Below are 13,004 nucleotides of genomic sequence, written 5' to 3'. Positions count from 1 at the left end.
GAGCACCCATGAGGTGGTCAGCTGATTCCTCAACAGAAACTTTGCAGGCCAGAAGGATTTACGTGAAATATTCAATGTGATGGAAAGAAAGGACATACAACTAATGGTACCCTATGCAGCAAGTCTATCGTTTAATATTGAAGAAGAGATAAAGAGATTCCCAGACAAGAAAAAGATGAAGGAATTCGTCAACACCAAACCAGAATTACAAGGAATGATAGAGGGACTTCTTTTGGATGGAAAAAAAAAGATAAAAATTGTGAATAATAAAATGGCAATGGTAACATATCTATCAACAGTTACTTTAAATGTAAATGGATTAAATGCTCTAATCAAAAGACAGAGGAAAAACTGATGGTTGCTAGTTGGGAGGGGGGTGGGGATGATGGAGAAGGTGAAGGGATTTGAAAGCACAAGTTGGTAGTTACAATATTGCCATGGGAATATAAAAGACAGTTTGGGGAATATAATCAATAATGTTGTAAAGATTTTGTAGGGTGTCAGATGGGTACTTGTCTTATTAGTGAGACCACTACATGGGTGGTGTAGATGCCTGACAACTCCACTGTACACCTGAAGCAGAAGCTGAATAATATTGAATGTCAACTATAATTATATATATTTATATTTATATATATATATAATTGTATGCATATATATATATATATATATATATAGTCAGACATCATACATAGAAACAAACACAGATATATATATGCCATGTTTCCCCGAAAATAAGACCTAGCCAGACAATCAGGTCTAATGCATCTTTTGGAGCAAAAATTAATATAAGACCTAGTCTTATTTTAATATAAGACCCAATCTTATTTTATTATAAGACTGGGTATAATATAATATAATATAATATAATATAATATAATATAATATAGGTCTTATTTTGCTATAATGTAAGACTGGGTCTTTAATATAATATAATGTAATACAGTATAATATCAGAGCGTATATTAATTTTTGCTCCAAAAGACCCATTACAGCTGATTGTCTGGCTAGGTCTTATTTTCAGGGAAACACATAGTGTGGTATATATAGTCACTCGATATGTAGTACAGCATAAGGGATAGATTCAACGGAGCTGTAACAGCTTTATACATTGTCAGAGGGGTAATAGATTGGGGTAATTTGTGAATTGGGGGTAAATGTCTAATTATTACATCATTTTGTAGTCCTGAAACTAAAAAAAAAAAAAAATAGGAGGGCTGGCTGGATAAGAAAACATAACCCTTATATACGCTGCCTAGAAGAGATTTACTTCAGACTGATAGACACACAGGGAGAAAGTAAAGGGATGAAAAAAGATATTTCATGAAAATGGAAACAAAAAGAAAACACAACAAAAAGCTGGGGTAGCAATACTTATACCAGACAAAATAGACTTTATTATTGTTTTACTAGGCAAAGAACTTTATTAACCTTTCTTTCAAAATTTATCCCCAAGTTTTTTCACCTTAATTAACTGCAAACAATGATTTCTGTAGAAGGAAAAACTGAAAAGAGCTGCAGTATCCATGGGGCTTGGGCTTAAAAATGTTAGAGATCAAGATTTTATGTAATGGCTCTGTGCGGGTAATGGTTCTGTGCGATGTCAGAGGGATAGTGGATGGGGGGAGGGAGGTTCACACAGTGTGAGGGATATAAATGATAAACGTCTAAGTATTACTTTGTCTTGTGTACCTGAAACTAATAAAAATAAAGATTTTAGCAGTTCTATGAACAAAATTTTAAAAAAAAGTCATAAAATAACAGCTCCCAGTAACTTCTTCAAGTTTTTTTTTTTTTTTTTTAGGTCCTTTGTTTCTTTGTTTGTTTGTTTTTCTTTCTTTTCTTTTCCTTACTTTTCTTTTTTTAGTTTCAAGAGTACAAAACAATGAAATAATTAGACATTTACAACCCTCCCAAAGTGATAACCTCACTCCCCCAATCTATTACCCCTCTGATATCGTATATAGCTGTTACAGTTCCATTGACTTTATTCCCTATGCTGTACTCCATATCCAGTGACTATATATATATTAAATTATAGTTGACATTCAATATTTTTCAGCTTCAGGTGTACAGCACAGTGGTACGGCATCTACACTATCTATGAAATGGTCTCCTTAATAAGAAAAGTGCCCACCTGACACCCTACAAAATCTTTAAAACATTATTGATTATATTCCTCAAACTGTCTTTCATATCCCTGTGACAATATTGTGACTACCAATTTGTGCTTTCAAATACCCTCACCTTCTCCCTCATCCCCACGATCCTCCCAACTAGCAACCATCAGTTTTTCCTCTATATCTCTGAGACTGTTTCTCTTTAGTTTGCTCATTTATTCAATTCTTTAGATTCCACATATAAGTGAGATCATATGCTATTTGTCTTTCTCAGTCTGACTTATTTCACTCAGCATAATGTTCTCTAGGTCCATCCATATCATTACAAATGGTAAGATTTCATTCTACTTTATGGCCGAGTAATACTCGACTGTATAAATGTACCAGTTTCTTAATCCAGTCATCTACCGATGGGCATTTCCATTGTTTCCATGTCTTGGCTATTGTGAATAGTGCTGCAGTAAAGAAGGGTGCATCTATTTTTTTGAATTAGTGTTTTGGATTTCTCTGGATAGATACCTAAGAGCAGAATTGCTCGTTCATAAGGTAATTCCATTTCCGGGTTTTTGAGACACCTCCATACGGACTTTCATGGTGGCTGCACCAATCTGCAATCCTACCAACAGTGCACGAGGTTTCCGTTTTTCCACATTCTCACCATGCTCATGGATAGGAAAAATTAATATAGTTAAAATGTCCATTCTACCTAAGGCAATATATAGATTCAACACAATTCCTGTCAAACTACCAATGACATTTTTCACAGAAATAGAAAATATAATCCTAACATTTATATGGAACCATAAAAGACCACAAATAGCCATGGCAATCTTGAGAAATAAGAACAAAGTGGGAGGTATCATGCTACCTGACATCAAATCATACTACAAGTCTATAATAATCAAAATCAAAACAGCATGGGCACATAGATCAATGGAACAGAATAGAGAGCCCAGAAATAAATCCACACCTATATGGTCATTTAATCTACCACAATGGAAGCAAGAACTTACATTGCAGTAAGGACAGTCTATTCAATAAATGGTGCTGGGAAAACTGGACTGACACATGCTAAAAAATGAAGCTGGACCACCTCCTTACACTATATATGAGAATAAATTCAAAATGGATTAAAGACTTAAATGTAATATCTGGAACCATGAAACTCTTAGAAGAAAATATAGGAAGTAAATTTCCAGACATTACACTGAGTGATATTTTTATTGCTATATCCCATCAGGCAAGGGAAGTAAAAGAAGAAATAAACATACGGGATTACATCAAACTGAAAAGTTTTTTCACTGCAAAGGAAACTGTCAATAAAACTTCTTCAAGTTTTATCTTAGAAGTTAGCTCAATTCAGTTTGCTTTATTCTTGGAAGCGTTATCAAGTTCTCCACAAGATCTGGAACTTCATCATCATCGTCCTCTCCAGTAGCAAGTGGTGCATTTCCATCCACATATTGTTTGGGCAGATCTTCAGCCAGTCTCCTTAAACTAGTCAGACTGTGTTCAAAAAGCTGGTTTAAGATGCAGGGTAGCATTTCTGTCAGCTGCTTAGTTTCAGCATGGCTTGTGATGGCAAAAGTGTTCGCTGCCAGAGAGTCTTGAACTTTAGGGTTGTTCAAGTGGATCGCTGTTCCTTGGTTTGTGAACATATTCAGCTCTTCAATACCAGATATATTGTTTACCCCTAACTTCTTTAAGGAGAACTGAAGTTTTTTTGTTTGTTTGTTTGTTTGTTTTTACCATCTGCTGTAGCTGTTCTGTGAACTACCTTCTTCTTTCTGCGAGTGGCTCCTTTCCCACCAATGCACACTTATGCCTGCAGTTTGGCAATTTTTCCCTGGTTCATGATAGTTTATTTCATCTTGATGGAGAGAAAAGAATGCCGCATCGGGACCTAGGGTTGGAGCTCAGGGGATCTTAGGCAGACCAGCTGAAAACACACGTACAAATGTGGGAATGCAAGATGGCAGCTAGAGCCAAAATAGACTTTAAAACAAAGGCTATATAACAAGAGATAAAGAAGGACTCAGTAACCCCACTTTGTGGGATTTATCCAAAGAAACCCAAAATGCTATTTCAATGGGACATGTGCCGCCATATGTTCATTGCAGCATTCTTTACAATGGCCAAGATGGGGAGGCAGCCTGGGTGTCCATCAATGGAAGAATAAATAAAGAGGAGTTGGTACATATATACAATTAATTATTGTTGGGCCATGGAAGGGATTGGGTTCTTGTCATCTATGGTGGATTGGATGGACCTGGTGGATGTTGTGCTGAGTAGAGTGTCAAACAAAGAAAGACAGATGCAATGAGATTTCACTTATATGTGGAATCTAAAGAACGAAATAAACAGAAACAAAGTTATAGATACAGGAAACATTTTGATGGTTGCCAGTTGTAAGGGGGGTTGGGAGTGTGGGTGAAAAAATGGGAAGGGATTAAAAAGTACAAATTAGTTGTTACAAAGTAGTTATGGGGATGTAGGGTATAGCATAAGGAATATGGTCAATAATAATGTAATAACTATGTGTGATGTCAAATGGGTATTAGATTTGTTGGGGTAATAGATGGGAGCAGCTTGGGGGCAGGGTGAAAAAGGTGAAGAGATTCAGAAATACAAATTGGTAGTTACAAAATAGCCATGGGGATGTAAATTAAAGCATAGGGAATAAAGTCAATGATATGGCAATAACTATGTATAGTGCCAGGTGGGTACTAGACTTGTGGGGGGGAATCATTTCTTAAATTATATAAATGTCTAACTACTATGCTGTAGACCTGAAATTAATATAAAATAATAGTGAATGTCAAATATAATTGAAAAATTAAAAACGGGGTAAATGGTGAAGGGGAATAAGTGGTCCAAATTTCAGGTATAAAACTAATAAGCCATGGAAATGTACTATACAGCATAGGGGATATAGTCAATATTATTGTGATAGCATAAGATGGTGTGAGATGGTTGCTGGACTTACCATAGTGATCGTTTCTTTAGGTATGAAAAAGTTGAATAACTGTGATCTACCCCTGAAACTAATACAATATTATATGGTAGCTATATTTTTAATAAAATTAAAAAAAATGTTTATATATGTTTTCATTATCTTCAGTAGACTGTGAGCCCCTGGTAACCTTAAAGAGCTCACTGCATTGTTTCTGGTAACTAATACAATCTTTTGCATATCATTCATACCTAGGAAGCTCTTTATTCTTTTGAAACTCCTAAGTACAGTACTTGTCTTAACTCAGGCTGGTATAACAAAATACCATAAGCCAGGTGGCTTAAACAATAGATTATATCTCAGAGTTATGAAGACTGAAAAGTCCAAGATCAAGGTGTTATCCAGTTTGGTTCCTGGAAAGAGCCCACTTTCTGCCTCCTAGTAGACAGTCTCCTTGCTGTGTCCTGACTGAGAGAACGAGAAATCTAGTCTCTATTCTTCTTTTAAGGACACTAGTTCCATCATGAGGGATGAACCCTCCTACACCCCTCTAAACCTAATTACCTCCCAAAGGCCCACTTCCAAATATGATCACCTTGGGAGTTAAAGGTTCAATGTATAAATTTTTGAATTTTTGAGAGACACAAACAATCAGTGCAGAACAGGCGTCAAAGTCTTTAAGGTTCACATTCGTTTTGCAGAGGTCAGGATATATATTTTCCTTTCCAACATTAACTTTTTCGTATTAAATGGTCTGGTAGCACACTTTGGAGAGTCTACTATTTTTTGACTAAAAGAAAACCTAGAACAAAAGAATGTGACACTCTTAATAGGCTAAAGGACTGGGTCTACCATATGACATGCCTGTTTGCTTTTTGAATGGCTATGGTTTACCTATATTTCATTATTCCTGCTTACTTACACAGAGTTGTGGCTGTACACGAGTGAACCAATTCTATCCTTCACAAAACTTTCCTCATTACTATGGAAACTTCAGTCTAATATATGTGACCCTAAGATGCTTAAAATGCAAGTTACTCTCTAAATTGAAAATGTACATAAGACTATTTAGTGTCAATATGCATAATTATGTTTCTTTTTCCTCTAATGAAAAAGAACTAAATACAGTCTATTCCATCCAATGGAAAATATAATGAGGTGAAGAGTTTTTAAATTATGTTAACAATGCTTTTTAAATATGCAGTGATTTTGATAGCTATATTTTTGGCACACTCTACTATTAAGGCTAAATTTACAGACCATAAAACCTGAGCTGTAGAGACTAAAATTACATTTTAAAAGGTAATACAAAAATTTTTGCCCTTCAATAATTAATTTTGTGCAATCATTTCCCTCCCCCCATTTCGTGAAAAGTTTTCTGTTTTTCCTAAGATATTCAGAGACCCCCTCAAGCACATCTTCCTGCCAGATTGGCTGCTTTTTGAAGTGGGTGACAAAGAAGAATAAAAGTGTCTGAAAAGATGTTTTGGGACCCACCATTTCTATCCTGCATTTGGTTACCCAGTGAGGAGAATATATATATATTTCATACTGGTTTGGCTTGAATTATAGAGTGTGAAGCTCTAAATAGAGTCAATATGGATTTTGATCTAAGGATCACAGAGCCTTACTATTGTCAAGGAAATGCAGTAAGTTTAGCAAATATCTTTAAACACTAAAGTAGACCTCAGGAAGTTCAAGATTTTCTGCTGCTGTATATTAGTGTCACTAGGCTTTTTAGATCCGAGATTTGACCCAGTAAGAAACTGTTAATATCTCTATAATAACTATACACTTAATTTTATGTTGTCATTCAGAGAATGAGGTTGATGAAGTAAGACAGGTTATGATGATACAGGGTATTGAGAATCTAGGAGCATCCTCAATAGCCAGGCACGAGAGTTCACACAGGTTCAGTGCATTCTGGTGAAGAGAAGTGGCATCATAGAAACAGCTGTCTCAGGAAAAGTTCACTGAGGACAGCCATGTATTTGCATAAATGAGGATACTATATCCTTGATATATCTATTTCTAATTTTGAGGCCCATCCCCGAAGTAACTTTGCTGAAGCCCAAGCAGAATTTACAGAGAAATACTGAAAGGGGGTGAAGGGAAAGGGAATAATCATTTCAGTCATTTGGCAGAATCTGCAAGCCCATTCCTCCCATTCATGCAAGTCCCATTCATGCAACATGAAATCGCCCCCAAAAGATATTCTAACATCTCTGTAAAATGGTTAATATTGTAAAAAAATGTTAATGGAATAATAGAGTTTTTTAAAAAATAGAGATTTAATTCTACATATACTAAAAAAAAAAAAAAATCTTTCATTACCAGCCCGCATTTCATATGCACAGAAACATGACAACCAGCAATTTTTTTCATTAAGTTAATCTGCTAAGCTAATAATTTGATTAGACACCATATAATGCTGAAATCACTGCCAAAATGCTATTAATTCAAGTCTACATTTACTTTCAGAAAACACCATACCTGATGTGAGGCTTTTCATAAATCAATTGTTTTTTCAAACCTCTGCACTTAGAGTTGTACCTATTGAGTGTTTAATGTCTGTTCATAATGAACTTCTAATTGTACATACATTGGTTTGAGTCATTGAACCCACTGGGCATTCCAACATGTTTCACCCAATTGTTCCCTTAATAATAAAACAACTGAATCAAAGGTACTTAACATTAGAGAATATAATGAGCTAACCACAACCCCTCACTTTCTACCATCATCTGTTTCCCTCCCACTTATTCTTACTGTCTAATCACAAGGATGATGGTATTTCATGACTTCAACGGGTGAAACAGTCATCAATTTAGAAGAAAATCAGTGAGTCCAGATTTTTGGATTTAGGTACATTGGGTCATTTAGCTGTTTAACAGATAATCCCAAATTATCTGTTCACAAATAATTTTAGTGTTTTTTATTTAAAAACATGTACGCAAATATATTGTGTTCTATCTTTTAAACTTTACCTGGGGGAAGTAAATCAATCCCTTGTGATTACTGTCTTTGTTCCTGTTGGATATTTAATGAAACATCTCAAGGACTATTTCTTTATATTAGAATTACTTGAAAACTTTAGTGGAACTTATCGTCTCTTTATTTGGAAAATTGTGTTCTACATCTTTCATTTTAAAATTCCACATTCTCTTGATATACATAGATATATGATAGTTGTATAAAGAGATAGATCTATATAGCAAAATAATTTAATGCTATTAATACCAGGAAATATTATGGTCTGTAAATACTGGAGATGTTCTAATAAATGAAATTAGAATGAAATACAAATTTTGAAACTTTGTTCAGATGAGATAGTCAAATATGTTTTATACATTTTAAAGAACAAATTAAGGTTCATTTTTATAAAACTCATTATTGGAAACAGAGCAAGACTTTAATAATGAGCATTAGACTTACAATTTGTGAGATAAAACATATTTGGTGTACAAAAAAAATGAAAGCTGACTGAAAATAAGTTTAAATCATAAAAGAAAGAAATCAACATATACTTCCTTTAGCTTTAGTTTCAAAAGAGGTCTTACAATAGGTGTTATTTGTTCAAAATGTTTGGTAAGATAGGATATGGAGTCCATCTGGAGATGAGAAATCTATTCTTAAAATTGAACCATGCACATAGGCTGTTAACAATGAATTAATTTGTTAACTTGATTTCTTTAGTACATGTTGCATTACATTTATGGCAGTCAGAAAAAAAAGACATGTGAAGGGAAGGAGAGATCATAATAATATGAAATCATTGAGAATTTAAATGATCCATGATATTCACTAATCAACAGCTCAAGGTATCAGGGGCATTAAAGGTGTTACGGGTTTTACTCTTATCCTGCCTTATGTTATCTAACATTATATTCACTTTGAGTGTGTATATGTCACTTTTTTATTGATAATAATGTCCTAACCTCCAAAATCTTTTTTGAATAAAATAATATTTTTGAATGAAACTTCAAATTATTCTCAAAAGACACAAGTTGTTTCAGTAGATTAACTTTCTGAAAATAATTTACTATTGACACCAATCATTTAAAGAGGTAATAGAGAGTTTGATAACATTTTTTATAATCATAACCAAAAATGAACTTTGTTTTACTGAGACTAGAAAAATCAATATGAATTAGAAAATATATTTAGTTTCACCATTCTATATAAGGACATTCACGTAGTATTATAACAACCGATTAAATACTTTCTAATGAACATCAATGACACAAATTTTTAATCAAGTTGGACTTAATATTCACATAGATTTCCCACAGAAATATCATATGTAGCATTAAGGAAAATTATGTTTTTGCCTTCTATTCATTAAGCCAAACACACATTGTAAATCACCTTAAATGGACTCCTAAACGTGGAATTCTGTATAGAAAGAGAAAAAAGTATATTAGATGATTAAATGCAATTTTGGAAAAAGAAAGAAAACAAAAGGGGGTTAGGTTTTCTGATATTTAATTACTAAAAGTTTTGTAGCATTGCATAATGCCACACATTTGGCAATGACATTTCAGTAGAAAATAACATGCATTTGAGAGCTCACTGTATCTCTTGAGCAGAAATCACTTTCGGAACCTCAGCAAAAGCCAGATTTCACATGAGATAATAAATATGAAAACACTGAATTCAGTTCATGCACATACATGTTCAAAAATATTTCCATTTTTTTCTAAATATCTTAAGAGATTTATAGTAGTAAAATGGCACAGAATAAACACATATTTAAAATGTACTATTAAACAAACTCATAAATACAGAGAACATTTTGATGGTTGCCAAATAGGAGGGGGTTGGGAGATGGGTGAAAAAGGGAAAAGGATTAAGAAGTACAAATCGGTAATTACAATACAGTCATGGGATGTAAAGTATAAAATAAGGAATATAGTCAATAATATTGCAAAAATTGGACAGCCAGATGTCTCAGCTGGTTAGAGCACATGCTCTTAACAACAAGGTTGCCGGTTCGATTCCCGCATGGGATGGTGGACTGCCCCCCCTGCAACTAAGACTGAAAATGGCAACTGGACTTGGAGCTGAGCTGTGTCCTCCACAACTAGATTGAAGGACAACGACTTGACTTGGAGCTAATGGGTCCTGGAAAAAACACTCAAAGAAAAATAAAATTAAATCTACAACATGATACCATGACATGCCTATTATAATAATTAAAAATTTAAAAGATGGACCAAGAAAATGTGTAAATAAGTTGTAGCATTCTCATAAAATGGAATACTTAATAGAAATAAAATTTGAAATAATAATAATAATAGTAATAAGGCAAAAACTAAGTATGGTGTCAGATTTATGGTACTAGATTTATCAAGGTGATCACTTTGTAAGGTATATAAATGTCTAATCACTATGTTGTACACCTGAAACTAATATAATATTGTATGTCAACTATAATTGAAAAATAAAAAATATATATGCAAAAATAATAAAATATACTGTTAGGTAATTTTGACATATATACATACACTTGTGATGTCATCATCACACTCAAGAAAATGTGTGGAGCCATATATAGTTATCACCTCCCAAAGATTCATTATGCCCCTTTGTAATCCTTCCTTCCTACTCTACCCACACATTCACTCCACAACTCCTGTCATCCTTAAGGCAACCACTAATTTGTTTTATGTTATTATAGTCAAGTTTAATTTTTGTGTAAATTTATCAATGGGATCATATATACTTTTTTTTTAGTTTGGTTTCTTTTTCAATCGGCATAATTATTTTGAGATTCATCTGTACTGTTACATGTTCACTTTCATTTTTATTTCTATTAAGTGTTCCATTTTATGAGAATGACACAATTTATTTACACATTTGCTTGGTCCATCTTTTAAATTTTTAATTATTATAATAGGCATGTCGTGGTATCATGTAGATTTAATTTTATTTTTCTTAATAACTAGTGAGTCTGAATATATTTTTAATGTTATCACTTGCCATCCATATATCTTCTTTGATGAATTATCTGAACAAACTTTTTACCATTATTTAATTGGGTATTCTGATTATTGATATGTGAGAGAAGTTTTTACATGCTGGATAAAAGTCTTTTAAGGAGTGCATGATTTTCTTCAAGTCTATGGTTTGTCTTTTTATTTTTTACAGATAATAGAAATTTTAAACAGCAGAAGTTCTTAATTATTTTAAAGTTAAACTTCTCAATTTTTAATTTGATACACATTTATAATTTTAATATATTTTAATTGTTGTGAAATTCACATAACTTATTTAACTCTTTTCAAGTGAGCAATATGGTGGCAGTTAGTACATACAAAACCTTGTGCAACCATAAACTCTATCAAGTTCCAAAACATTTTCATCACCACCAAAGGAGAACCTGGGCACATTAATCAGTCATTCCCCACTACTTCAGCCTCTGGAAACCACTAATTTGCCTTATGCCTGTGTGCACTTTTTATCCTGGCCATTTCATATAAATGGAAACAAATGATATATGAGTTTTATGTATTACTTTCACTTAGCATATTGTTTTTGAGGTTTATCCACATTGTAGCATGTTAGTATTTTATTTGTTTTTATAGCTGAATAATAGTCCATTGTACAGATGTACAATATTTTATTTATTCATTCACCCTTTGGTGGACTTTTAGGTTCTTTCCACATTTTGGCTATTGTGAATAATGCTATTGTTTATATTTATGTACAAATACTTGTTTGAATTCATGTTTTTAATTGTGAATAATATATAATTAAGAATGGAAGTGCTGGGTCATATGGTAATTCTCTGCTTAATATTTCAAGAGGCCAGAAAATTGTTTTCCATAGCACTGCATCATTTTACATTTTCACAATGCACAAGGGTTTTGATTTTTCTACAATGTTGCCAACACTTTTTATTTTTAAATTTTGATTATATATATATATATATATATATATATATATATATATATATATATCCTAATTGGCATGAAGGAGAATTTTATCATGGATTTGATTTGCATTTCTTTAATGATTAATGATGATGAGCCTCACTTCATGTCCTTGTTGGCCATTTGTATATCTTCTTTAGAGAAAAATCTATTCAAGCCCCTAGCCAATTTTTAATTGGGTTGTTTCTGTATTTGTTGTCGAGTTATAAGAGTTATTTATATATTTTGGAGAACATACCCTTAACAGATATATGATATGCACATATTTCCACAATTCTGTAGGTTGTGTCTTTATTTTCTTGGTAGTGTGTTTTGATACACAAGCATTTTTAATTTTGATAAAATCCAACTTATCTATTTTTTTCTTTGTTGTTCATGTTTTGGATGTTTTAAGAATCCATTGCAAAACCCAAGATCATCAAGAACTGCCCTGTTTTGTTTTGTTTTTTCCTAAGACTTTTATAGTTTTAGCTCTTCTAATTAGATCCTTGACTTATTTTGAGTTAATTTCTGTTTATGCTGTGAAGTAGGAATTTCAACGTAATTCTTTTGCATGTGGGTATCCAGTTGACTGAGCATGATTTGTTGAAGAAAATATCCCTACACTACTGTCAAAAATAATTGAGGATAAATGTACGGGTTTATTTATGGAAATTAAATTCTATTCCACTTGTCTATGTGTCTATCCATAGGCCAGTATGACATTATGTTGATTACCATTGCTTTGTAGTGTGTTCTGAGGGTAGTGTAAGTCCTCCAATTTGTTCTACTTTTTCAAGATTGTTTTGTCTATTCAGGCTCCCTTGCACTCAGTAAGAACTTTAGGATTGCCTTTCTAATTTCTGCAAAAATATTGTTGTAACTTTGATAGGTATTACATTGCATCTGTAGATCACTTTGCATAGTACTGCTATTTTAATAGTTTTACATGTTCCAATTGATGAACACAGAATATCATTCCACATATTTGGAACTTCTTTAATTTCTTTCAACAGT

At 33.0% G+C, this 13,004-nt stretch overlaps 1 pseudogene; it reads right to left on the bottom strand.

Moving 5' to 3' along the window:
* Positions 1 to 3,479: 3,479 nt before the first annotated feature.
* On the bottom strand, positions 3,480 to 4,005 carry LOC117027661 (transcription factor BTF3-like; annotated as a pseudogene).
* Positions 4,006 to 13,004: the final 8,999 nt, after the last annotated feature.

Source organism: Rhinolophus ferrumequinum, chromosome X (assembly GCF_004115265.2).
Source record: "Rhinolophus ferrumequinum isolate MPI-CBG mRhiFer1 chromosome X, mRhiFer1_v1.p, whole genome shotgun sequence".
Classification (NCBI taxonomy): Eukaryota; Metazoa; Chordata; class Mammalia; order Chiroptera; family Rhinolophidae; genus Rhinolophus; species Rhinolophus ferrumequinum.
The sequence above is the reverse complement of the archived record's forward strand: the minus strand, read 5'-3'. Positions and strand labels throughout refer to the sequence as shown.